General features: G+C 40.2%; 1 protein-coding gene across 4 annotated transcripts in view; it reads right to left on the minus strand.

Annotated features, from left to right (window-relative positions):
• HMG20A (high mobility group 20A) overlaps positions 1–25,494 on the minus strand; it is a 74,663-nt gene extending 49,169 nt beyond the window's left edge. The window contains exon 1 of one of the 4 annotated variants that reach the window (XM_036735541.1): positions 25,374–25,494. The gene's annotated coding sequence lies outside the window, so the exon portion shown is untranslated. Of the gene's footprint in view, positions 1–17,447; positions 17,463–24,969; positions 25,161–25,373 lie in introns of those variants that run through there. The other 3 variants (XM_036735542.1, XM_036735539.1, XM_036735540.1) reach the window with 3 other exon arrangements.

Genomic DNA, 25,494 nt, shown 5'->3' on the forward strand with positions numbered 1-25,494 from the left:
ATGCTCATTTCACTAACATTAGTTCACATAAGTTTTCCCAGAGGTCTCTGAAACTATTTCTCATGGCACAATAGTATTTCATTACATTAATACACCATCACTTGTTCAGTTATTCTGTGATTGATCAAAATCCCCTTAATTACCAGTTTCTTGTCATTGAAAAATGAGCTGCCATATTTTGGTACATACAGGTCCCCCTCTTTCCTTGACCTCTTTGGGTTACAGGTCCAGTGGTAACAGTATTTCTGGGTCAAAGGGTATGCATAGTTTAATAATTCTGGAGGTCCAGTTTCTGATTCCTTTCTGTAGGACTAGATCAGGCGTAGGGAACCTGCAGCCTCAAGGCCACATATAGCCCTCTAGGTCCCTGGATGTGGCCTTTTGACTGAGGCTAGGTTTTAAAGTACAAATCCTTTTATTAAGAGGATTTGTTCTGTGAACCTTGGATTCAGGCAAAGGGCCGAACTTGAGGACCTTGAGGCACAAGTTTCCCGCCCCTGGACTAGACTAATCCTCAGGTTTACCAAGAAGGCATGAATTTGGCTGTTGCTCTCCTAACACTGGTCAACTTTGTACATCAGATGGGTGAGATGGAACCTGAGTTCCATTTCAAAGAGCTCACATTCTAATAGGCAGTGTTAAATTAGGCTTTAATGGATGAGGAGGAATTCACCAGTCAAATAGAGGAATGAAGGATATTGCAGATGCAGGGACATTTAAGCAAAAGCTAGAGGTAGCTTGAAGAGAGGATAGTTCCAGTTTGGCTGGAACACAGACTGTATGGAGAGGAATTATGAGGCTAAAAGGTCGAGTGGAGGGGCCCTTGATTTTCTGGGAGAGGGGACTGGACTTTACAAGAGGTGAGAGAAAGCTGCTCAAGATTTCTAGGCAGATGATCTTTGTGTGACAAAGATCGTTAGGGAACTGGTATCAATCAGTAAGCATTTAATAAGCAGCTACACGTTCCACACAAAAATGAAACAGTTTTGGCCTTTTCAAGTTTATATTATATTGGGAAAACATGTATACATGTGAGTAAACACATTTTTTTAAAGCTAGATTTGAGATTTCATTCTCCAGGGAATAATTGGTGAGGACATTCCCCATATCAGTTCCAAGTGCTCTCTTTGCATCTTATAGTATCTTATAATTTCGGAGCTGTCTGGGGCTCTGGAGGGGTACAACAACTTGCCCAGAGTCACCACAGCCAGGATGTGTCTGGCTGGACTTGCGTCTGAGTCTTCCCAACACCATGCTGAGGCCACCGGCCCCAGGAACAACATAATTTCAGTGGAGAGATCTTCGAAGCTGGGGAGGGTCCCATAGAGGAGGCGGCACTTAAGCCAAGCTTTGAAGGAAGCTAGAGATTCTGAGATAGTGGTTTCAGGTATATATATCCCAGGAATGGCATAAGATAATCCATTGGGACATGGGAAGAAAATGTTAGGAAATCAATTTACATTTAGTTTTAGCTAAAAACAAAAACAAAAACAAAAACAAAAACACCTGATATTAACGGAGGGACTCTGGCACCTTTATTCTGTCTACATGATATGGTCTCATGTTTCATACAGCATGCAAGGTGTCCTGAGAGAAAGTGAGTTTCACAACACAGAGGTATTGATAGTGATGGCCTTATTCACAATGCTGTCACCATATTATGAAATAATAAAGTTTACATGTGGCTGGTTAAATAAATACATGGGGAAGGGAAGAGAATTTATGTAATACCTACTATGTGCTAGGAACTCCACTGGGCACTTTATGATTATTATCTCATTTAACCCTCATAACACTATAAAACTTTCTGTCTACATAAGTAAACTCAGAAACACAACTTTCTAACTTCTTTAAAATCTTCCAAGGAGTTTCTGTGGGTTTTGAAGCCATTTATTAAAGATATAAAAAAGCAACACCTTTCTATTAGTATGCAAGAACTAACTGACATCAGGACCATGATTATTTACTAGCTGAATTTCAACAGAAACTTTTGCATGACTGGTAAATGAAGCTGAAAAACGGGCACTGTGATTTAGTAACCATGGCCAATGATGAACTTTTTCCATTTGTATCTCTGCAAGGTAGCTTTCTCAGAAGATAGCCCTAAAAACTAATGACTGAAATAAACTAAACTCAGACCCAGATCCTTAAATAAGCGTATTAGAGTGTTAAACCAAAATTTGAAAAAATAAAAAAAGTCAATCACATCACAAAATATTAATATTTGTTAAAATTTTAGTGAGTTTTTTGCTATTAGCAAATTGCTATCCTGTTGCTAAAAGTGAATCTTTTAAAATGTTTGTTTATTTCATCTTTAATTCTTTTTAAATTTTCATGTATGTTTTATAATGCATAGTGGATAGAGTACTGAACTTAGAATTAGGAAGAAATTGAATTCAGTCCTGCCTCAGACACCAGTTTTGTGACCTAGGGCAGGTGACTTTTCCTGTTTCAGCCTCAGTTTCCTCATTTGTACAACGGGAATAGAAGCACCTATCTCACAGGGTTGTTGTGAGTGATCAAATGAGATAATAAAACAAGGTACTTTGCAAACTTTAAAGTGTACGTAAATGTTTGCATGTTTATAGAGTAATGCATTATGCAATTTATAAATATACATATACTGACAATGCTTGTTCAACTTTTTCTTTTTCACTGATGGGGTGTGGGGTCAGGAAAGTTTAGAGACCACTATACAAAAAGGTGGAGATGGGACAGGAGTGCACTAGGCACTGGGCCAGTGTATGCCAAGGTACAGAGATAGATACGAGGTAGACAAAGGGTAGTAATGTGTGCTAAGGCTGAAAAGGTAGGCTGGAGTAAGACTGTAAAGAGCTTTATATGTTAGAGAGTCAGCAGTCTCCAAGAGGTAGCAGGGGTAACTGGAGTTTTTTGGGGGGAAGGAAGGGGGAATGAGATGGCCAGACCTATGCTTTAGGAACATTACTTTGGCAGATAGTTTGGAACAAGGCCAGCTAGAGTAGAAGCAGAAAGATGTTTGGAGGCTAGGGCAACAATTCACATGGTGGGCAATAGAGGAGATCTCTATTAGGGTGATGGCAATAGGAAGAGAGAGAAAAGAGACAGATGTATGACATTGCAGAAGCCTCAGCAACTGATTAGATGAGAGACAGAGGGGGTACAGAGTAAACTGCAAGATGCTGCACATGAGAGACAGGGTGGTGCTACAGGTAGAAATTGTGAAATCAAGAGAAGAGGCACACTTGAGAAGAGAAATAATAAGCTTGGTTTGGGATCATACTATCACAGAGCTAGAGAAGGAAGAATCTCAGAGCTGGGCTTTTCCCCACTGTTCCATGATGCCTATCAGAATATGTCAAAGACACAAAGCATCTCTAAGTTTCAAATCGAACTATGGCAGAGAGGTAGCGTAATAGCTCAGGCACTGGGTTTGAAGCTAGGGAGATCCAAGTTCCAATTCTGTCTTGGACGCACTACCTTTGTGATTGGGGCAAATCACATGACCTCATTCAACTTCAGTTCAGGTTCCTTCTGGCTCTAAATCTCCAATTACCTGATTCAGCTATTTCTTGAAAGCCTCTAGTAGGAGTGAAATTAATATATTTCAGTACTGCACTGACTGAAAAGATAAGTCTGTCTAAGCTTAAAATGAAAATATAACCAAATGGGTTGAATAGTGGTAATCAACTGTAACAAACCTGAAATTCAGTCATAAGAGATAAATCATTAAACAATTAGTTCCATTTTTCCATGAGATTATACTGCTATACATCTACAAAAAAGGCAGTATGATAGAGCAGAAAAAGCACAGAATCAAGAGGTCAAGAGAGTCCTGCTTCAGCATGGCTAAATCACTAACAAAGTAGACCTCAATGTTCTCATCTGTAAAGTGATGAGTGGATTGGATGATCTCAAGGATTTCGATTCTATGATTTCATCACTATTATTCATCCAAATTTAAAATGAAGAATTTTCACTTGACCCTATTATCTCTAATGCCACATCTCTCAACATAGAAACTTGACAGTTGAAATCTTGGTCTAATGCTCTCATACAGTTATTCAAGGGTCTTGTTCTAAGCTTAGTTTATTCCAAGTCATCTTTCAATCCAAATATAGAATCAGCCCACAGACTTGAACTTAAAGTATGTGACAAATATGCATAATATATCCAGGGCAATGGCACAAAAACCTATCAAGGACATTCTTTCTGCATCTTAAATTTAAAATGTTCCTTCTTCATCAATATTCACATTATTCTGACCAATAAAAACAGGACCTCTTTAAAAATTTTGCTCAAAACATTCATAAAAAATTAAGAGTATGAGAAGACAAAGGAAAAGTGAAGAGAGAATGATTAGAAGGGTTTCTTTTTAATAAAAGATACTATCATAGCTTTTGGTAAAAGTTACCTTACATGACCAAATCACTTGGACTCTATAATGGAAACTATTACTAACAAGCTAAAAGAGCTAAGAAGGAGATTTCTCAGATTTAAGTCACAGGTAACCATTTTACCAAACACAAAGGGATAAACATTTTGGCTTATAGACCAGGAAGACGGATAGATATGTGGAAAGCACTGGTCATGTCTAAAGTAATGAATCACTACAGACTTTATGAGCCAACACAAAAGTATTTCCTTAACCTCAGAGAGCAAACTGAAGGCAGCATAGAATCAAGTGTTTTAAAGCACTCAAAATGAGGGCCAAAGGTTAAAAGAAACAAAATGTGTAACAAGAATGAAATTTTCTCATACTAAAGAAAATTTCTATTTTAATAGACTTCAGGCCTTGTGCTTAAAGTTACTTATACTAGTTTCCAAATAATTTCTATTACTATTTTCCTAGGATACAGGTTAGTATCCTTATTATCCTGTCCTCTAAGGCAAAGACTGAATGTAAAAAGTTCGCTACCCAAAACCTCATGATTACGTGCAGATTATTAAAGCCAAACCTTCTTTTCAAATACAGAACACTTCACTGGCTCCCATGTCCCGGGGGAAGCTGTGAGTCAGACAGTAAGGCAAGAGAGTCCCAAGTGTGACGCTAGTGCTTTACATTAGCCTGGAAGTTCAGCTGGCTTGGGCCATATGCTCATTATGTTCCAAGAGAAAGGAGACATGAAACTGATCGCCCTTATTTTTATAGAGCTGGCACAGCACTATGGACTACTGACAATCCTTTAGACAATGAAGGTCATATATCAGACAACATAAGGAAAATCCAATCTACAGCCAAAGACATTCACCACTCACAGAGCTGAAAGCTGAATGTTGCTGCTTACACAGCATACTGTCAATGAAGCACTGCTCTAAAAAGAGGTAATAAATTGAATGGAGATCAGAATGTCTCTTGGCACCCAAGAGAGAACTCATACCTATGTGCCATGAACTGTCCAACCAAACGATGACCACAAAGCAGGGGTGCTGTTCTCTCACTCAGACCAGGACCTAAGCAAGAGTGGGATCTAGCATGCTGAGGACTGCCACCACCTACACCTTCTCCTACTGCCAAGCCACAAGAGCTGGTGAGAGACGTAGTGTGCTGCAGAGGACAGTCAGAAGACAAGGCTGAGAAGCCCGGCTCCATGAGTTTCCTCATCTGTAAATGAGGAGGCTGGGCTGCATGATCTCTAAGGTCCCTTCCAATCCTAAATCCTAGGATCCTATGAAGAGCAAAGCACCAACAATCAATTTGAGCAGAGCCAGTTTACCAGCACAGAAGCAATGCTCACAGGGATACACAAAAAGTGGAGAGTTGTTATCAGGGTGGCACAATGGAAAAAGCACCAGATAGAAAATTAGAGGACCTTGATGAAAATCCTGGCTCCACCACTGAACACTTGGGCAACCCACATCATTTCTCTGGGCCCTCAGTTTCCTTATATGTAAAATTAAAAGGTCTTTTTCTGCTCTAAACCCTATAATCCCATGACAACAATAGAGACACTCAAGCAGCTGCTATATAAGCTGGAGTTAGGTTAACTGTAAGTAGGCAAGGCAAAAATGGAAGCCACCAAACCACCTGACACTGCCGTACTATCGAACTGCTTCAAATTCTGCATCCTGATTGTGAAGTTGGGGGCAGGAAGAGCATAATGACATGAAGGACCAGGGGACTCTGAGCTAGGCACCTAGACCACCTTCAGGGAGAGGAGGAGGCCTAGTCTAAACAGTGACGACAGGTGTAGACCAAACCCAGGCTGGCACATTGGCTAGTACAAAGTGATAAAAGAAGCTTGTCAATTCAATTTAAAAAAAAAAAAAACATTTATTAAACACCTATGTGCCAGCACATTGGCTGGTACAATGTGATAAAAGAAGCTTGTCAATTCAATTTAAAAAAAAAAACCATTTATTAAACACCTATGTGCCAGCCACTGTGTTAAGACAATGTATACACAGATAATCACAATGAAAGAAATATTATTAGTTCAAAACAGATATTAAACAGTATTCCTGCTTTTCACAAGGCATCAGGCAAAATCATCACCTCCCCCCTCAGTACGCCTTGGAAGAGAAAGGGAACAAAAGGAACCAAAGTACTGTGGAAGAACACAGCAGGAAATGGAACTAAACAAAGCCTACATCCTCACTCACTCTAGAGACTGCACCTCTCCCAATTTGCCATTCCAAGGCAGGCCCAACGTAGCTCTTACACAGAGAATGGCAAGAAGCTCAAGAGTATCAACTAGTCATTATATATTTAATGTATGAATGGAGTGCAGAGTGTGGACAGTTTCTGAGCTGCAGTACAGCTTCATCATTTTATTTGATGTGAATTCCTAAGTCAGAAACATCCTTCTTTAAGTGATTTTAAAATGCATTCCCAAACAATTTTGGTTTTACTCACACCACTAAGCCTCATCCTCATAGGTGAGGACCTCATCTCTTCTTTTACTGAGAAATAAAAGGTCATTCACCTGGAACTCCCTTGTCTCTCCAACTCAAAGCCCTCTGACAGGATCCCTTCCTTTTCTCTAGCGTCTGATAATGATATGACCCTTCTCCTTGCCAAGGCTACCACCTCTACACATCCCCTTGAAACCATCCCCTCAACTGAAAAGGATGATGAAAAAAATAAAAACTGACTTTAAGGTTTAAAAGATGCTTTCCATATACTATGTCATTTAATTTCTCCATGGGATAACTTATTGGTATTATTATCTCCCATTATAGATAAGGAAACAGAGGCTGAGAGAACATGGTACAGTGAGAGGACCTGGATACAAATCTGACTTCTGCCTCTTATTACCTGTTTGACTTTGGCCAAGTCACATGACCTCTGTGGGCGGTAGGAGAAGGGCTCCCTTCTATTATTTCTCCAGGCACCCTTTAGATACACAATGTTAACAAGCTGGATGCCTGGTGCTGCTGCTGTCCCTGCCCAGGGTCACATGTCTGCCAGTCAACTGAGTAGCCTCCTAAATCTTGTTTACAGAACCCTCAACTCATCTCCAGTCTCTCCAAGGGTTTGTTAGATCAGAGAGTAACTGTAAAATAAGTGGGCTGGACTAGATGATGCTAAGGTTCTTTCTATCTTTAAATCTATGATCTTAGATGATTTATCGAGTGTCACAAAGATATTAAGCATCTGACTAGGATTTGAACCCAGGTTTTATTTGGAGTCCAAATCCAGCATTTGGCCCACTAATCTGAGATGCCTCCCACTCAAAGTGATTTCTCCTTTAGCCTAATCTTCCTTGTTTCGTATTTTTTTTTATCTCTTCCTACTGGATTGTATGTTCCTTGAGGGCAGGGACTGTATTGTTTTTCATCATTTTGATCTTAAGTGTAAAGTTAGTTCTGACTTTTTAAGTATCTGGCACCATGGCAGGTGTTTAGTAAACATGTGTTGAAGGAAAGATTCTTTCCTGCTTCGAATTTTTGGTCCTATAATGGTGAACACACATTTTAAAATTCTTTCTAGAGGGTCAAGAAGAAACCTAGGTCTATATCTGAAAAATAAAGAAAAATAAAATGCTAGATCAATTTGGAACTATGCCCAAAGGGCTACAAAAATGTGCATTCCCTTTGACCCAGCAACACCACTTCTAGGGCTGTTTCCCAAAGAGATCATACAAGTGGGAAAAAGACCCATATGCACAAAAATATTTATAGCAGTTCTCTTTGTGGTGGCAAAGAATTGGAAATCAAGGGGATGCCAATCAATTGGGGAATGGCTAAACAAGTTGTATATGAATGTAATGGAATACTACTGTGCTATAGGAAATGAGGAGCAGACGGACGTCATAATAACCTAGAAAGATTTATAAGAACTGATGCTGAGGGAGGGGAGCAGAACCAGGAGAACATTATACACAATTACAGACACATTGTATCTGTGATGACTAACTGATAGTCTTGGTTCTTCTCAGCAATGCAAGGTTCTAAGACAACTCTGAAAGACTCACGATGGAAAAAGTGATCCACATCCAGAGAAAGAATTAGGAGTCTGAATGCAGAGTGAAGCAAACTATTTGCTCGCTCTCTCTTCTTTTTCTGTCTTGTTTCTCCTTTCTCGTGGTTCATTCCATTGGTTATAATTCTTCTTTACAACTTGACTATTGTGAAAATATGTTTAGTGTGGAGGTATATGTAGAACCTATATCAGATTGTATGCCATCTTGGGGGGAGGGAAGTGAAGGAGAGTCAGTGGGGTAGAAAATCTGGAACTCAAAATCTTGTGGAACTTAATGTGGTAAACTTAAAATAAATAAATTTTTTAAAAAAATAAAATGCTAGATGTATTCTCTGCTTGGCTCCAAAGGACAGAACCAGGCACAAAGGGCTGAAGTTTCAGGGAGGCAAATTTCAGCCTGACATAAATAGAAATGTCCTGCCAAAGGTGGAATGGGTCCCTGATGAGGTAATGAGCATCCAACACCACTGAAGTCTTCCAGAGGAGGTTGGATGCCTTCCTGCAGGGGTGCTGCAGGGAAGAGTACTGTTTTTATACAGACTGGATTAAGCAACCTCCTATTCTGAGAGCCCGTCAAGGTCAAACTGACACCATATATTAAAAACATTGAGACACAATCCTCCTAATTCCTTCCCCCAACAAATCATTTTCTTTCATTTTTTTAACGAAAAAACCATTATTAAGCACTTACTAGATGCCAAGTACCATAATAAGCACTGGGATTCATAAAGAAAGAGCAAGACAGCCCCTGCTCACGTTTATACTCTAACCAAGCTCAGCTGCAGAGAGGAGGGACAGGCACAGAAGTCCTGAGAATGCAGCAGAGGGGCAGGTGGTGAAGTCCAGGCACCTTCGGGATCAGTCAGTAGGTGGGATGACAGACAGTGCTGGGAAACTGCAGGTCATAGAAGCTGGGCAGGTGCTAAGGTCAGGGAGTCAGAAGGAGTCAGTGCAGTGCCAATGCATCTGACTGGAAGGAAAAGCTGGAGACTCCCATTCATCCAAGCCAGGCAAGCAATCAGGATGGGTTCTAAGTGGCTGAGGCAGTCAGAGTTTAGTTAGACCTGACAGAGATGAGGTCTTTCTTTCTGCCCTTCTCAGATTATAACTGAATGTGAAAATAATTCCCAGAGGAATTTAAAGCATCAACACATAAAAAAACCCTAGAAACTACATGAAAATACTGAGAGGAAAATGACCCAAAGTCCCAGAAATGGTTCAAAGCCAAGGGAAAAAAAGGTAAGGGAATATGTTGTAGAGATTACATTGAAGGGATAAATAGAACACTGCCTTAAGCCAAATTCAACATCTGCAAATACTGATTCGAGTTTCCTCACTTTCTAGTCACTTTTCTGGCTTAACTCTGACCTTCCGTATTGCCTTCAATTTTTGAATGAGCAGGAACATACTTCCCCTCCAAACCATGTCCCAAGTCACTTTATCCAGCTTTGGGAAGTGCTTCCTGTGCACCACCTCCTGATTCCCCCTTGTTTTCCAGCCATTTTCCTTCCAGTTTCCAATCCATTCACTGACATCGCTGGTGACAAGTTAAGGATGTGTTCCATCCCCTTGGCAGCTGCTTCTCTAAAGATGCTCTGGGTTTGGTGTGCCACCTAGGTTCAGGGCATGGTTTCATCCCCAGCAAATGTCCACACCTCCTTGTACCCCTGCTCTTTCATAATTTCTTCAGATACCCTTTAAATACATAAGGATGAGAGTCCAATCCCTGGTGCTGCTGCTGGTCTCGCCTCCCAGAGTTACATGTGTACCAAGCAACCAAGTAACACCCATTTCCAGTCTCTCTAATGGTCTGGTTATTAAGAGAATAATTCTGATCTTCTAAGAATATCTTCTTTGTTTCTTACAATTTGTTCATAAACTCAAGAGAGTCACAAATAATTTAACCTCTCTGAATTAGCTACTTAAGATTATTAAATGAAATTTGTAAGAACTGGATACAGCAAATAAAAAAATACATAATTTGGCCTTCTCTTTCTAAAAGAATGAAGTAGAATAATCAAAATTTATCAAATAAATTACACTTGAACAATAAAGATATTAGATAAAATACAGCTAACATCAAATTCAACGTTCAATGTATATAAACATATAACTTGTGATAGTTTAAAATGAGTTTCCTGATTGGCAGGATCATTTGCCTACCTATTACTTACTTTAAACACATGGTTAAGGCCTTTAAACCACCAGGTCACCAGAAGGCTTAAGTTCTGGTCTTTCTTTCTCACACACTCCCTATAGTTTGTGTTTCTATCTCTCTAGTTCCCATCTCCTTTCCTTCAATCCCTTTTTAATGCAATCTACTTCAGAACCTCTTGAGAATGATTACCATTCAGTATAATTACACATGCATTACCAAGTAGGACAGGCAGAGCAGTTAAACCAACTGGGATCCCATGATGCCAGTTAAGTTTTGGTCTCATGCCACTGCAGACTCCCAGAACGTGTCAGCATTACTTCAGTAAAGTAGGTTACAGGTAGAGTCAATGCAACCTTCTATGGAATTCACCAGATAAAAACAGAGGTATAGGCATATCCTGCAGGTTATTTTGAAATGTAAAAAAGGCATAAAAGCAGTGGCACAAGAAAGGAGAGAAGTACAGCTTTAAGTGACCAACTTCTATAAAACCCAAGGTAAACACATAGTCTCCCTGCTCAGGGCTTGGCTTTTAAAGCCCTCTTAATTTTTACTAAGCTTCAATGCTATATACAGCTGAAAAGAAATTCATTCCACTCTCCTTAATGGTTTATAAACAGCCCACAATGTCATGTGTAGATCTAAAATGAGAAAACTCTGAATTGAAGTTCTTGTAGCCTTAGGAGCAGCCTTCTCATCACCAGGTGAAACATGTAAGGCCTTTAATCCATCATTTGGTCCTCCATACATGAAGAGCACTTCTGACTGGTGCTGCCTACGGTGGAGATGTGCCCATTAAACTGCACTCCTTCATTCAGTCTGTCTTCACCCAGTCTCTATGCTGATGATTTCTCAGATCTATTTCTTCATCTCTAGCCCCTCCTAATCTGTCTTGTAACACCAACTGCCTCTTGGGTATCTCCAGCTGGATGTCCTGGTGACACCTTCAATTCAACGTGTCCAAAACCAGATTCATTATATCTACCCCCAGCCCACCCCTTCCTAATTACTGTCAGGGGCACCACCATTCTCCCAGTCATCCTCAATTCCTTACTCCTTCTCACTCCCCTGTTCCCCCATAGCCTGTCAACTTTACCTCCTTAACATCTCTTGCTCCTTTCTCTCCTCTAACATTGCCACACCCTGGTGCAGGACCTTATCACCCTACTAGTGGTTTGTTCCAAGTATTTGAAAAAAGGATGGCCAGAGTCAGGATGCAAATAGAGTGTGAGGACTGACCTGTGATTTCACTGGCTTAGGAAACTCTTGGGTGAGGTGCTCCTACCCATTCAGGTCATCACCTTCTCTGTAAATTTTAGTCTCAGAGAGTTGTCTAGGTCACTGAGAGGTTAGCTGATCTGCCCAGGATCATATGGTGGGTAAATGTAATAGGTAGGACTTTAACTCAGGTCTTCTTGGCTCCAAGGCCAGCTCTCTCTCCACTAGGACACAATGACTTTCAGAATTCAAACTGGATCTATGTTCAACCCCGATGAGATTTATTCTTTTGGCTCTTCAAAAAGGACTGTGCTAAGATCTAGAAAGATTAGTGGCACAGTGGAAAATGTAAATGATCTGGGTACAAGTGTAGGCTCTGTCTTTTAGCATGTAGCATAGTCTAGTGGAAACGTGATCTGACCTGGGAGGCCCTGGGCTGGAATCCTGGCTCTCTTACTCCCTCCCTGTGAGGCATCAGGCAGGCTGCTTAGCTCTTCTAGAACTTGGCTTCTTGGTCTACAAAGCAAGAGGGGTGATCTCTATGGCCCTTTCTTGTCTGACAGTCCCCCTTTCCTGGCTCTACATTGTGAATCTATAATGCTTCAAACAGCTTCCACTCCCAGAACATGCCTTGCATAGCTAGCTAAATAAATCTCAATCTTCAAGAGCTAAATGTATTTGGGTCAATGCCAGGAAAAGCCAAACTTTCATCCCCTTTCAAAATAGAGAAAAGGATAATACTAACAATATATTCATTTGTTGCCAGTCATGGTGCTGCTAGATGCAGCTATTACCCAAACTAAGGAGGACACATAATTAGCACAGGCTAAAGGTAGCGGGAACGAAGCTCACCCAAGTCCTTTTTCCTGGTACACTACAAGAATCTACAACATTCTCAGTATCATGGAACGGTGCAGAGATTTTAATTAAACTCCAGGGAAAAGAAAACCTGCCAATTAGGATTTTGCAAGTAGTTTGTTTTGCTAGGAAATAAGTGGCTAGCAGCTGACACTGTCTTTTTGGCAAAATAAAGCTGCTCATGCCCTCTTTCAGGAATCAAGATAAAAACCACTCCACAACATTTACATAATATAGTCTTTAAATGAGCAATTAGCCTGAAAAGACTGTTCTTACATATGGTATGGTCTCACAACACTACAACCATGACTTAGCACATTATAATAGTCATACCCCAGTTTTACCCATATTCTCCCATGAGCTATGGGGGTCAATAAGTCATAATTTAGAAAACCAAAGAAAGAGCTTGCAGTGGCAACTCCAGATTTATGAAATTCAGAAACATCTTCAGTAATATCCAGAAGCAAACACTGATACAATCTTATCTGCCCCAAATGCACAGGCTTGAGAATTTCTGTCCCATAAATCTGTACTATATCAATAAATAGATGAAGCTTTAAAAAATTATTTCATCAAGAGACTGAATAATAAACAATTTTGCTAAGATGAAAAACAAATATTTTCAAATCAGAAACTTGCCATTTTCTAAGCATTCAATATTCTCATTCTTTTAACTCTGTTATAAACCTTTAATCACTCCTACCCCCCTTTACAAATTTGCATGGAAATACTTAGAATGTGGTTTCTACTTAAAGCTATTTATAGGACTACTGGTATCTGAGCTCTAGAAATAAACTGAAAGGATTCATTTGATCTATGGTAAGGAATCAGGTAAACAGAAACCCAAAACACTTACCCCCTGAAATTTATCTTGTTCTAAACTGGAAATAACTAGGTACTACTTTGCATGTAAATAACTAATTGTTGCTAATGACGTGGTGCAGATTTTTGTACATCTCAAGATTTTTTTCCCCTCAAAATACGAAATTAGGCACTTCATCTTTTCTTTCATCTGATTTTTATAAATCATGTAATAAAAGTTATTGAGTAGAAGAAATACCATTATCTCTAAGAAAATTGAGATTCTGCCACATTGGGCATTAGTCATTTAACAATGGAAAGAAGAATGGACTGGACTAGAAGCCCCTCTGGGGCTTACTGGCCATGTGTTGGGGGGCACAGTCATTGCATCTCTCTGGGTCTCAGTTTCCTCTTATGAAAAATGAGGGAGTTGGACTAGATGATCTTCAAAGTTTTTCAGCCCTCGATCTATGATAATGAATGAGAATATTTTAGAAGAGAAAGGCATCGACAACATGGAGCAGCCAACCTTTTTCTGCCAAGTAGTTATGTAAAGATTTGACACCTCCTTTTTGCCATCTTGCCAAGACACATAGTCATGATGGACACAATGTTAACAATACACAGCACACTGTGCTTCTCCTAATCCAGAGGCAGGAAAATGCTTAATTGGGCCACTTCACCACCCTGCCCTGATGCTCCAAAAATGCTGGTTCTGGCAAAGGAGGCAAGTGGCCCAGCCAAGATGCCACCACTGAGAGCACTCTGCCTCTAGGTTCAAATTTAGGAAATGTCAGCAGGTGCAGCTGAGCTGTGGAGGTTGGGTAAAATCTGGCCACTACTGCCAACTCCACCAAGGTGAAGAGATGCTCATCAGTAACTGAGATCCCTGGAGAATTCTCAGAAAGACCAGCATAGAACAATGGCCACTGTAATCCCATATCAGATAACAATTTTGGAACAACAGTCAACTAGTCCTGGTTATGATTACCAAGCATCAACAATATGCTAGTCCTGCTGCAGGTCAGATACACCTGCCATAGGAAATTATACCTACTTACTACCTCAGGTAAAATGGAATATAACATAGATAGTATTTGTGTAATACAAACATCAAAGACATTAAAAACGGAACACACCTTTTGGTTTTCTACTGTTTCAAGTTCATGTCACTGCTTTTTACTTTTTTTCTGAATCATTATTAAATTTTATTTTAAATCTATGGAATAAAAAAAAGCATTTCCATAACATAGCACAATGAAAAAGATGACTGCACATGGAACTACAAATCTACCATGCAAAAACCTGCTGTTCCTTTCAAATATACAACAAAACTATCAAGTAAATTTCTTTTTTCCCCCTCTTCCATAGCCCACAGCTAGAGATGGCTACCATTAGACACAAATAGCTATGTACGTGTAAAATTTCTCTGTACCTCCTTCTACTTATCATCTACTGTTTGAGAGTTAGGATAAAATACAAACTCCATAGCTAACGTTCAAGGCCCTTCACGACCTCAGTCCAATTCACTTATTTCCCTTATGTTCCCTTCACATGCTCTACGCTGTGGCTAAACTGGACCACCAGCCGCTCCCTGGTTTGGTGGTTGTGCATTTCTTGCTCCTGTGCACTGACGTAGACTGTACCCTAAGACCTGGGCTCATTCTTGCCTACTGAAATCCTTCTTTTCCTTTAAGGTCCACTTCAGGCACTACTCTTCCACGAAACTTTCCTTGACAACCCCTGGCTGAAGCGTTCCTACCTCCTTCACTCTTCTCAGAGCACTCACCTGAAGTACACTGCCTGGATCACATCCTTAGTGAGGTATACTCACACTATAAAAGGTTCTTGTGAGTAGAGGCCGTGTTTCACTCTTGTTTCCCTCAGTAACTAGCACAGGGCCTGCCACATAACAGGTGCTGATTAAGGTCTAGTGTCTGAGAGGCAGTGGAGGGCCCTCTGTTGCAGGTACAGCACCGAGCCTAGAGTCAGGAAGACCTGAGGTCAAATCTGGCCTCAGACACTTACTAGCTGAATAATCCTGGGTAAGTCATGTCACCCTGTTTGCCTCAGTTTCCTCTTCTGTAAAATGAAGTGGAGAAGGAAATGGCAAACCCCTTCAGTATCTCTGCCAAGAAAACCCCAAATGGGGTCATGAAGAGTCAGATATGACTGAACATCAACTGCTGTAAGTGCTTCTGGGGAAAACTGACCGTGCACAGTAGGACGGAAAAAGAAAAGAGGAACAATTTGCCCACAGTAAAAAGAGAGAGATTCCTAGTGGGCATAAGAGAAAGTGACAGGTGGTAGGCATTCCACAAGTATGTGCTGAACTGAATTGGTTATTATTTTCCAGATTAGTAACTGTTAAGAAGGTCTAAGGGGGAATCCTAATCCTCATTTCAGCCACCTCACCTTGCAACAAGGATGACTAAAAAAAGGCTTAGCTCAGAAGAACTTTTCTGTCCACACCCAGAAACTCTCTACATTGAAATGATATGACTATTCATATTCAAAAAGCACCCGCAGATTAATACTTACTGATACCAATGGACAATCATGAATTTAGTGAATATTCAATGAATATATACTGTATTGTGGAGAAGGCAAGTAAGAATAAACCTGGTCCCTACCCTCAACAATCTTAATATACTTAATACAACAGCCAAAATACAGAAATACATTACTATACATTATAAGGTAGATGGTAAAAGTGCAATAAGAGAGTTAGGGAGAGTTGGGGGTTGAGAGGAGGGAGAGAGTACAACTATTTGGATTTAAGAAAGTCAAATAGTAGCATCACATCTGCAGAATGAAGCAGGAACATAACAGAGAAATACACTTTTCGGGGGCTATTAAACACTGAGGCTTCATTACCTGGTAGCAGAGAGGGAATTCTGTGGGGTTCAGCCTTTATTTTTGTAGCTTCTCTTTTTCTCTAGGAAGACAGGGAACTTAGTCAATCATCTAGATGGCAAAGAAGTAAAAACGAAACTGCTTTTGGGCCCAAGAAGTGGATCACATAATTAAGAGCAGAGATCCACTGACTGTTGCGGGAGGCAGAGAAGTTTCCCAATAATCTTGGAATTATCAACTTCAAGGCAGATGCAGAAAAAGTTTTCCAAACTCTTTTAAGTATCCACAGAAACTGAGCATGAGTTATGGTAACGCCAGATAAAATCAACTTAGCTCAGCAAATACTGCTTTAGTATGTATGCCTTCGTTTCCTCACATACAGATTCACAGATCTGGGGCCTTGAGAGATCGCCTGGTCCAAACTGGACATCAACAGGAGGTGTCACCCTCCCAAGTCCACAGATGAAGAACCTGCAGCTAAGACATTCAGATGCCCAAGGTCATGCAGCTAGAGGGTGGCAGTGACCAGAACTCTCTCTACTCTACATGATCATGCTGCTCAATTCCTCTTCCAAATATATCTAGGAAAAATGCCTATGTAGATGTAATAATATAATAATAAGAGTTAGCATTTATATAGTGCTTTAAAGTTGCAAAGTGCTCACATCTGAGAGCTTTGTATTTATCATGTAAGTTGTGCGAAGAAAAGAATAGGCCTGTTTATTTTTGGCCAAGGTTAATATTATCACACATACCAAAATGCTTAATATTCAATAGGGAAGAGCAGGCAGAATGTGTGAACAGAGGTCAAGCTAATCAAGACACACCAGATAGATCTGCAATCTGCAATCCCACTGCAAACATCAAATGCTACCCAGGCAGCCCGTGTCTACTTCCAGCTATGTCTCAGCTCAATAACAATAACGTTGTAGGGAAAGTTCTTTTGTAAACCCTATACTACTACATGAATGCCAGCCATTATTATTCCTCCACTAAAATCCTACTACTAGCTCATCACAGAATAAAGATGCCTAGGTTTTTCAAAGGCTATAGCAGTTGACTTCAAAGCCCACAGGAGAGGCAGTGTAGTACAGAGGAGGAGAACTGGTTTTAGAATCAGAGGACCTGGGTTCAAATGTGGCCTCTTTCACTTACTGTGAAATTCTGGGTATGTGCTTAACCTCTCTAAAAATGCAGATTCCCTTCCCCTCTCTGGTCCCTGTTTCCTCATCTGTAAAACAAAGACATTGAACGAGATGGCATTTAAAACTCCTTCTTGCTCTAATCTGTTATTTTATGTTCTATCATACTGGAAAGGCACTGAATATGGACCCAATGAGACCAAATCTGTCATATGAGGACCCCTAGCCTAGCTAAGCTGATAGAAGATCACGAGATTGACTGCAGGGTGAATTTTTTCATCCTCAGAAACTCATGAAAGACTAGATCTTTGAAAGACTAAAAACCTGGGGTTCTCACACTGGCAAAAATCATAATTTGTTGCTGAATAGATCTTTGCAATGATACTATGACAGACACTGCTGTTTCATAAATTATTCTTTCCCTCCACAGACTTCAGAGCAAGGATCACAGTATATAGCTCAGTATTTAAAAGAGAGAACTCCTTAAAGTCTTGCTAACATCTACACTGAAAAATCTCACAAATATAATTGAGACCATTGGCTTACAACATAATTCACAGATAGCATAGGATACATTAACTATTAGGACATATGGAAAACTTATTAATGCTTCCTTTTAATTCTACATATTTCAAAAACTATTGTAATTCGTTATCACTGAGTTACTAAAGCAGTCCTGGAGACCAGTAGTCTTCCATTTGCCCAAAAAAAGTAAATAAAACTTTGATGGGTAGATAATTTCCAAACTCCTAGCATTGTATCCTCATTGAATTAACTCAACTTAAAAATGGAAAGTAATACAGTGGAATAGCAGGAAGCAGGTCCAAGTTCTCTCTTCCACAAAACTCCTAAACATAGACCTAGAAAATGCACCAGACCAAATTCTGATGGGATAAATCCAAAAAGTCACGATGGTCAAATGCCCAGCCCAACTCCACATAGAAGTCTAGACAATGGTGACGGGGTCAAGTCAAAAGCAAGCAACACCCAGGGAGAGGCTGTTCACCAAGGTAAGAGAACATTCCAAACCCATCCTGGGGTGTTACAAAGTGGACAGGTATGAACTAGCTGCTTTGCACCCCACTACCTAGATCCAGGATGGATGGAGAATGGGACATGCACAGAGAGGTGGTATTCCCTAATAGGGAGGCCCTGGGTAGTATACTAGAAACGAAGTTCTGAAGCAAGCAACAGTAGGGGGACTCAGACTCCAGGAGCAGAGCGAGGTCCAAGTTTCAGCATCTAGCTCAGCCTGTAGAGGAATAACCAGAGCAGGAATCCCAGAACAAAGGGAAGCCTATAATTCAACCACTCTGAGCCAACAGAGCTTTCCAGCTGGCTGATAGGGCCTGAGTCCAAAATCAGTCTACTGTTGTTCAGATCCAAACCCAGGTCAAGATCTTGCAGAGTTCAGACCAGGGGAAGAGCAACTAGACTTTGTCCTGAATCAGACTACTCTAAAAGCAATCAAAGTTTACAGGTTCCCAGGCTGTCCCTAAGAACCTGGAATTAACATAACACTCAGTACCTCCCAAGAAAGCAGCAACAGATCAGCCTAGATCTTCTCTCCAGAAGCACAGCAGAACCCAGCTCCAACATCACAGTCCTAAAATCCAATCTGAATTGAGGAAGTAGACTAGAAAAATGAGTAAGCAAAAAAAAAAAAAGAAAGAAAGAAAAAGAATCCCACCATAAAAAGCTATTGTGATGATAAGGGAAGCACAAGACAGAAACTCAGAAGAGAATGGTTCTAAAATATCTACAAATAAAGCTTCAGAGAAAAACACAGCTTGGGCACAAATTCAATAGGAATAGATGTAGCAAGAATTTTTTTTAAAAGTTTAAAATTTTTTTAAAAATTAAAGTGTTTGAAGAAATAAATGGAAAAGATATGAGAACTATGGAAGAAAATTGGAAAGGGTATTAATGGCTCAGCACAAGAAGTACACACCTTGCCCAAGCAACAATGTTCCTGGAAATAAGAATGGACCAAATAGAAAGCAAATGACTCCATGAAACAACAAGAAATATGAAAAGAAAATCAAAACACTGAAAAAAAAATAGAAGAAAATGAATAGTATCTCATAGCAAAAACAAATGACCTGGAAAAAACATCAAGGAGTAAAATAAGACTCATCCAACTATGTGAATACCATGACCAAAATGAGAGGCTAGCTATTAAATTTCAAGAAAATTGCTCGGTTCTCTTAAAACCAGAGGACAAAGTAGAAACAGAAAAGAATCTACTAGTCATCTCACAAAAGAAACCCCAAAATGAAAAGTCCAAGGAATGTCATAAGCAAAGCCCAGAGCTTTTAGGTCAAAGAAAAAATGCAGCGAGCAGACAAAAAGAACTGAAGTACCTAGGAGTCAGTCAGGAACACGCACCACTTACCAGCCACCACTATGAAGAAGCAAAGAACCTGGAATACAAGATTTTGAAAGGCAAAGGATACAGACTTACAGCCAAGAATAACTTACCCAGCAAAATGGAGTAGAATGCTACTAATGTAACTTTAATGCAATAGAGGACTTCCAAGCATTCCTGACTGAAAACACCAGAGCTGCATAAAAAAACTGAGGTACAAACACAGGAGTAAAGAGAAACATAAACAGGCAAACGGGAATGAACAAATGATAAAGAACTAAACAAGGATAAATTGCTTACACTCGAGTATGAGAAAATAACACTTGTGTCCACTCAGTTGCTTATCATCTTTCAGGGTCACAGAAAGAGTCTAAATAGACAAAGCCTGGCAGTGGTTCTGTTATACCTAACTGATCTTAAGAGAATGGACAGAGAGGGGGAGAAGACAACACTGGGGAAGGAAAAATGTTAGGAAACATTATCTCACATAATCAGGATAAACAAGGAGACATCTAAACGAACAAGGAGGGGATTGGAGAAGAGCAGCCGACATTTGAACCTCACTTTCAACTGAATTGGTCAGAAGAAGGAAGAATACACACATAGAATTGCATGCAGCAATAGATTTCACACAAGAAAATGCTTAGGAAAGGGTCATGGGGGGAGGGTAAATTAAGGGAGGGATCAATTCTGAGAAAAACAAACTCTAAGAATGTATACAAATATTCATAGGCCTTTTTGAGATGACAAAGAATAGGAATGTGTGGGTATAAACTTGAGAATGGATGAACAAGCTTGGTACAATAAATGTGATGGAATACTACTGCACTGGATGAAATGATAAAGATGGCTGCAAAGAAACCTGGGAAAACTTCTACGAATTGATGTTAAGTGAAGCCAACAGAACCAGAAGAACAGTTCACACAATGACAACAATATGATAAAAGTAAAAAGAGAATGTTAAAAGAATTAGGAACTCTAACTAGCATGATAACGAACCATCATCCAGAGGACTAAAGATGAAACACCACCCACCTTCTGATGGGGGAAGTGAAGAGCTTAGAGCACAGAACGAAAACAAACATTTTTTGGACATGGCAAATGTGGAAATTTGTTTTGATTTATTATACATACTTGTAATGTATGTATGTATGTATAATTCTGTTTTTCTTCTGTTTTCAATTCAGGGCAGGGTGGGGAAGTTGGGGGGGAAGGTAAGAAGGCAGATTTTTGCTTATTTAAACAAAATATTTTCTTAAAGACTGTATGCAAACAAAAAAGAAAGAAGGAAAAAGAAGGGTTAAAGCAGCACATCTGGGACATCTTTCCTCTCTTTGCACCTCTGGAAGGGCTTGTGGCTGTTTGAAGGAAAGTAGTCTGAGAGTCTGACTCATTTTTGCTTGGTTCTGGGACAGGGACAGAAACAGAACTAGGACCAATGAGCAGAAGCTACAAAGAGGTAGCCTTTGTCTGACTGCACAAATGGAGTGTTCTAACAACAGAATGGGAGGGGTGTTCCCCAACAGGATGGTGGGGGTGAAGAGTGTGTAAAGGGGATTCTACTTCAGGAATGGGACTGAACAATTTTATACTCTCCGAGGTTCATTCCAATTCTGAGAATGCTAAATGCTAAACTCTTGGTAGGGGTGTGGGGGAGGAGGAGGCATTGAATAAATATTTACTGAACTGAAAGTCTGGGTATTCAAACAGAGGACACAAGGGTTTGGATAGCAGTTAGCCGAAATGCTGAGAAGTAGGGTTTTAAATGATTTAAACTGGAAGCAAGATCATACAAATTTTAGGTTGTATCTTGGATGTTGTTCAAGCCATGATCATAGCCTACACCTTATAAGTAGGGAGGTAGCAATTGAGTTTCCTGTCCTTGATTTCCATCTGGAAAGTCAAAGACTGCAATTTTTGTAATGTTAAAAAAAAACCAGATAAGAAAAGTAGAAAAACATCTATAGAATAAGAAAATCTTACCCACTACTCAAACCTTTAGCATATAAAAATATTTCCGGAATGTAGTATACTATGAATGGGACAAGAGATAAAGAAAAACAGTAAATTGTAGAAATCACAGGAAGGCCAATTCTAGCTCAATGTGTACAATTTTTTTTGTTTCAAATTAGAGCTATCCCCAAATGAAGTGGACTACTCTTTGAGTGAGCTCTACATCACTTAAGGTAGAGACTGGCTCTCTACTTGTAAAAGAAATTAAGTCTGGACTGAACTACATTTTTGGAGTCCATTCTTACTCAAAGATCTATGTTCCAAGAGTAAAATACTTGTATAAGATGACAAATGTTATCAATTCTGCTAAGGCACTGAGTTTTGTATTATTGACACTTATTCCTAACTACTTTGGTCTGTGTGATCCCTGGATGCTTTGATAACATGTAATCTGAATATTATTACTTAGGACTGCAGATTCCTGTATAATTCAGTTGAAACAAAATTTTAGTCATATCCCCCAAATACAGTCTAAGTTTATTTTCTAATTTTTGTTTGGTGTCCTGATTAGAAAAATAACAGAAACAGAAGACGAGCATTATTTTTAAAGCTTTCTTCTATCATATAGCAGATCCACCAGCTTCTCCACATAACTCTCTTTCTCAAATGTTCTATGGTCTTCACGTGAACTCTTCTCTGCACATGCTCCTTTAATAGAGCCAATGAATAACTGCCACTTATCAGAAAACATCCTTTCTCAGATATGTGCTTTATATATTGCTTTTTTCTGAACAGATACTTTTTCAACCTGCTCAAGTCTTTAAGCTACAGCAATTTTTCTTATTTCTATTATATTGCATTTCTCTTGTGGAACATCATAAAGGCCAATTTAATATACTCCTTTGCTTTCCAACTACACAAAGGAAATGTAACTATCTCAATCCACATTTTAACATCATTTTTCTCTTTTTCACAATTTCTTATTATTTCCATAATTCCAAATTCTAGAGTTTAATCTGTCAGGATGAATCTACAATACTCTTGTGTTTTATAGCTTAACAAATAATGAAAACTCCTATTTTCCTTTCAATAAAACATTCATATGATAAGGAAATAAATATCTTGTTAATTATTTGGAGGTTATTTGGTATGTTCTCCCCTTTCACTAAACTTAGACCAGGCCTTTATTGATATTGGGGCTTTTTTCTCCCCAATGCAGTCTAACTATGATAAGCCAACAAACCAAAAACTAAGAACTAGGTTTTAGAGACCCAGAATAACTACTTTTTTCCTTAAAAATAAGACAAAGCCCACAAAAAAGCTTAAGATGAAGAAAACAAGCTATAATTTTCATCTTGGATTATGAGGCTGTTTAATAAATTGTGAATGGAGTAGGTTATCAGAAGTTCAACAGAAATAAATGTAATAGTTTTAACCTCTAAATTATTTCAAATCAAGACAATTTATAGCAATTCCAGGTATAGGTTCAAATAATTAGCACTCACAAAATAATCTTTCAGGCTTGCTAAAGAACAGAATACTGCAGTTGAAGAGTGCCCTAAAAGATCATTCAGCAGAATCAAGTAAGTAGAACCAAAAGAACAATTTAAAGGTTGACCACAAAAATACAATGGAAGATACAATCAAAAGACTTCAGAGCTCTGATCAATACAGTGACCAATTCTGCCATCACAATACACAAGAATTTATTAAGTGCCTATCCAGTATATACCTAACACCACAAGGGGAGATTGGGATACAATGGGGAAACAAAAACAGTCTCTTTAGGGACTAAAAAGGAGCTTACTTTGTATCAGAAAAACAGAACACACACACACACACACAAAAATGTGTAAAATAAATTTACAGAAGGAGGTGCTACCTTTTGGGGAGATGAGAGGCTTTGTATAGGAAGTACCTTGTTAAGCTGTGCTTTAAAAGTAGTTTATACCCACACATTCCTATTCTTTGTCATCTCAAAAGTAGGCAAAGATGAGGAGTGCATCCTAGGGACTGAAGGCAGAGTAAAGACTGAGATGGGAGATGGAATGTTGGTGAAGTATACTGCCCACCAGGTGGAAGGGATGGGATGGACCCCTGCATGGAGAATGTGGCACATATTTACAGAGTCACCGTGTTCATTTGTTTTGCTTGATTGTACTTATTTGTCATAAGGAAAGGTTTTGTGGTTCAGAAAGGGGAAGTCATTGCAAAGGAACAGGAGTGTGAAGAAGGAAACGAATAAAAAAAAATTTTTTTAAAGAGATCTATTTCCACCCTTTCACTCTACAGATAAGGAAACGTTAGTCCTTAGAAAGGTTGAGTGATTTGCTCAAGAAGGTCACACACATCAAGGATTTGAACATGAGTCTTCGGACTTAAAATCCAGTACTTTTTCCATTGTACTCCATACTGCATCCTAAAGAACAAACATCTTGAAGTACAAGCTAAGGCGCTTTACAGATATTATCTCTTTTGATCCTCACAACCCTGGGAGGTGGGTGCTGTTATCATCTCATTTTACAGATGAGAAAACAGAGGCAGACACAGGGGAAGTGACTTGTGGCGGGTCAGGAAGCTAGATTCGAACCCTAAGTCCAGTTCTCTATCTACTGCCCCACCTAGCCGCCTTAACATAATAGCACTTAAATGTTCCCTGAAGTGAATTATCTTGGAAGCCTGTAACAGAATTGAATTAATTTCAAATTTGTCAAGCTCCCAAATGTCTGCTAGGCCCTGGAGACACTGATGAAAAATGTTTCCCTAAAAGAACTTACATTCTAAGAGAGAAATCAAAGGCTTGTTTTTGAAACTCAAACCGCCGCAGGTCTCCACCAAACGGTAAGCTTCTTGAGGACAGGGGCTGCACGGGATAAACGTCTGATGAGCTGAAATGCTTCGCACACGATTTCTTATACGGGAAGTCCTGAAAATCTTGGTGCATTTTAACACTATAGCGGCTTAAAACAGCACTAAGACTTTGGGGACAGCCTGCAGAAACCCCCTCAGTGGCGTAATCGCACGTGACCTTGTCAAAGGCCGAGGGCCTATGCGGCCGAGTATTCGGGAGAAAGCGGGAGTTTGGTAAAGAGGCCACCGGCTAACGTTTGTGCTCCACAGCACGTGACTTTTACTGTTATCCTTACGGAATGCCGGAGCTGCCGGACACTTGGCAAAGGGCTCGGCCCACAGCATCTGCCCCAGCAAGGATTACCTGGCGCCCTGAGCCTGTCTTCAGGTATACAGGTGGGGGCCGGAAATGAAGCTGAAATCAAGACCTTAGGCCGCACGTCACTACGGGCGAGAGAAATCACCCCGCGGAGGCCGGCGGGGGGTGGGAGCCTTCACAGGGACCCCCAACCTCGGCCCGGCCTCTGCACCGGAAGTGAGCAGGTACCCTCGGCTGGACCCGCCCTCGCCGGAAGTAGGTGGCCCCTCTCCCAAGGAGCCCCAGGCTTCCCCCCCCACCGGAAGTAGTCGGCCCCCCAACCGGTTAGCTTGCACCCAGGCAAACTCAGGGTCCACAATGGGGAAGGGAGCGAGGGAGGAAGGGGTATCTGCGAGGCTCCTCCGGCGTTTCGGAGCCGGCCACCCCGAGGGTCGTCCGCGCTTACTGACCTGCAGGCGGCGGGCAGGGAGAGGCCGCGGGCCTCCTCGGAGCCCCCGCACTGAGCACAATTTCCTCAGTCCCTTTCAGACGCGCTCGCTCTCCGCTTGGGGCCGCTTCACGGCTCGACGC

Source organism: Trichosurus vulpecula, chromosome 8, assembly GCF_011100635.1.
Source record: "Trichosurus vulpecula isolate mTriVul1 chromosome 8, mTriVul1.pri, whole genome shotgun sequence".
NCBI lineage: Eukaryota > Metazoa > Chordata > Mammalia > Diprotodontia > Phalangeridae > Trichosurus > Trichosurus vulpecula.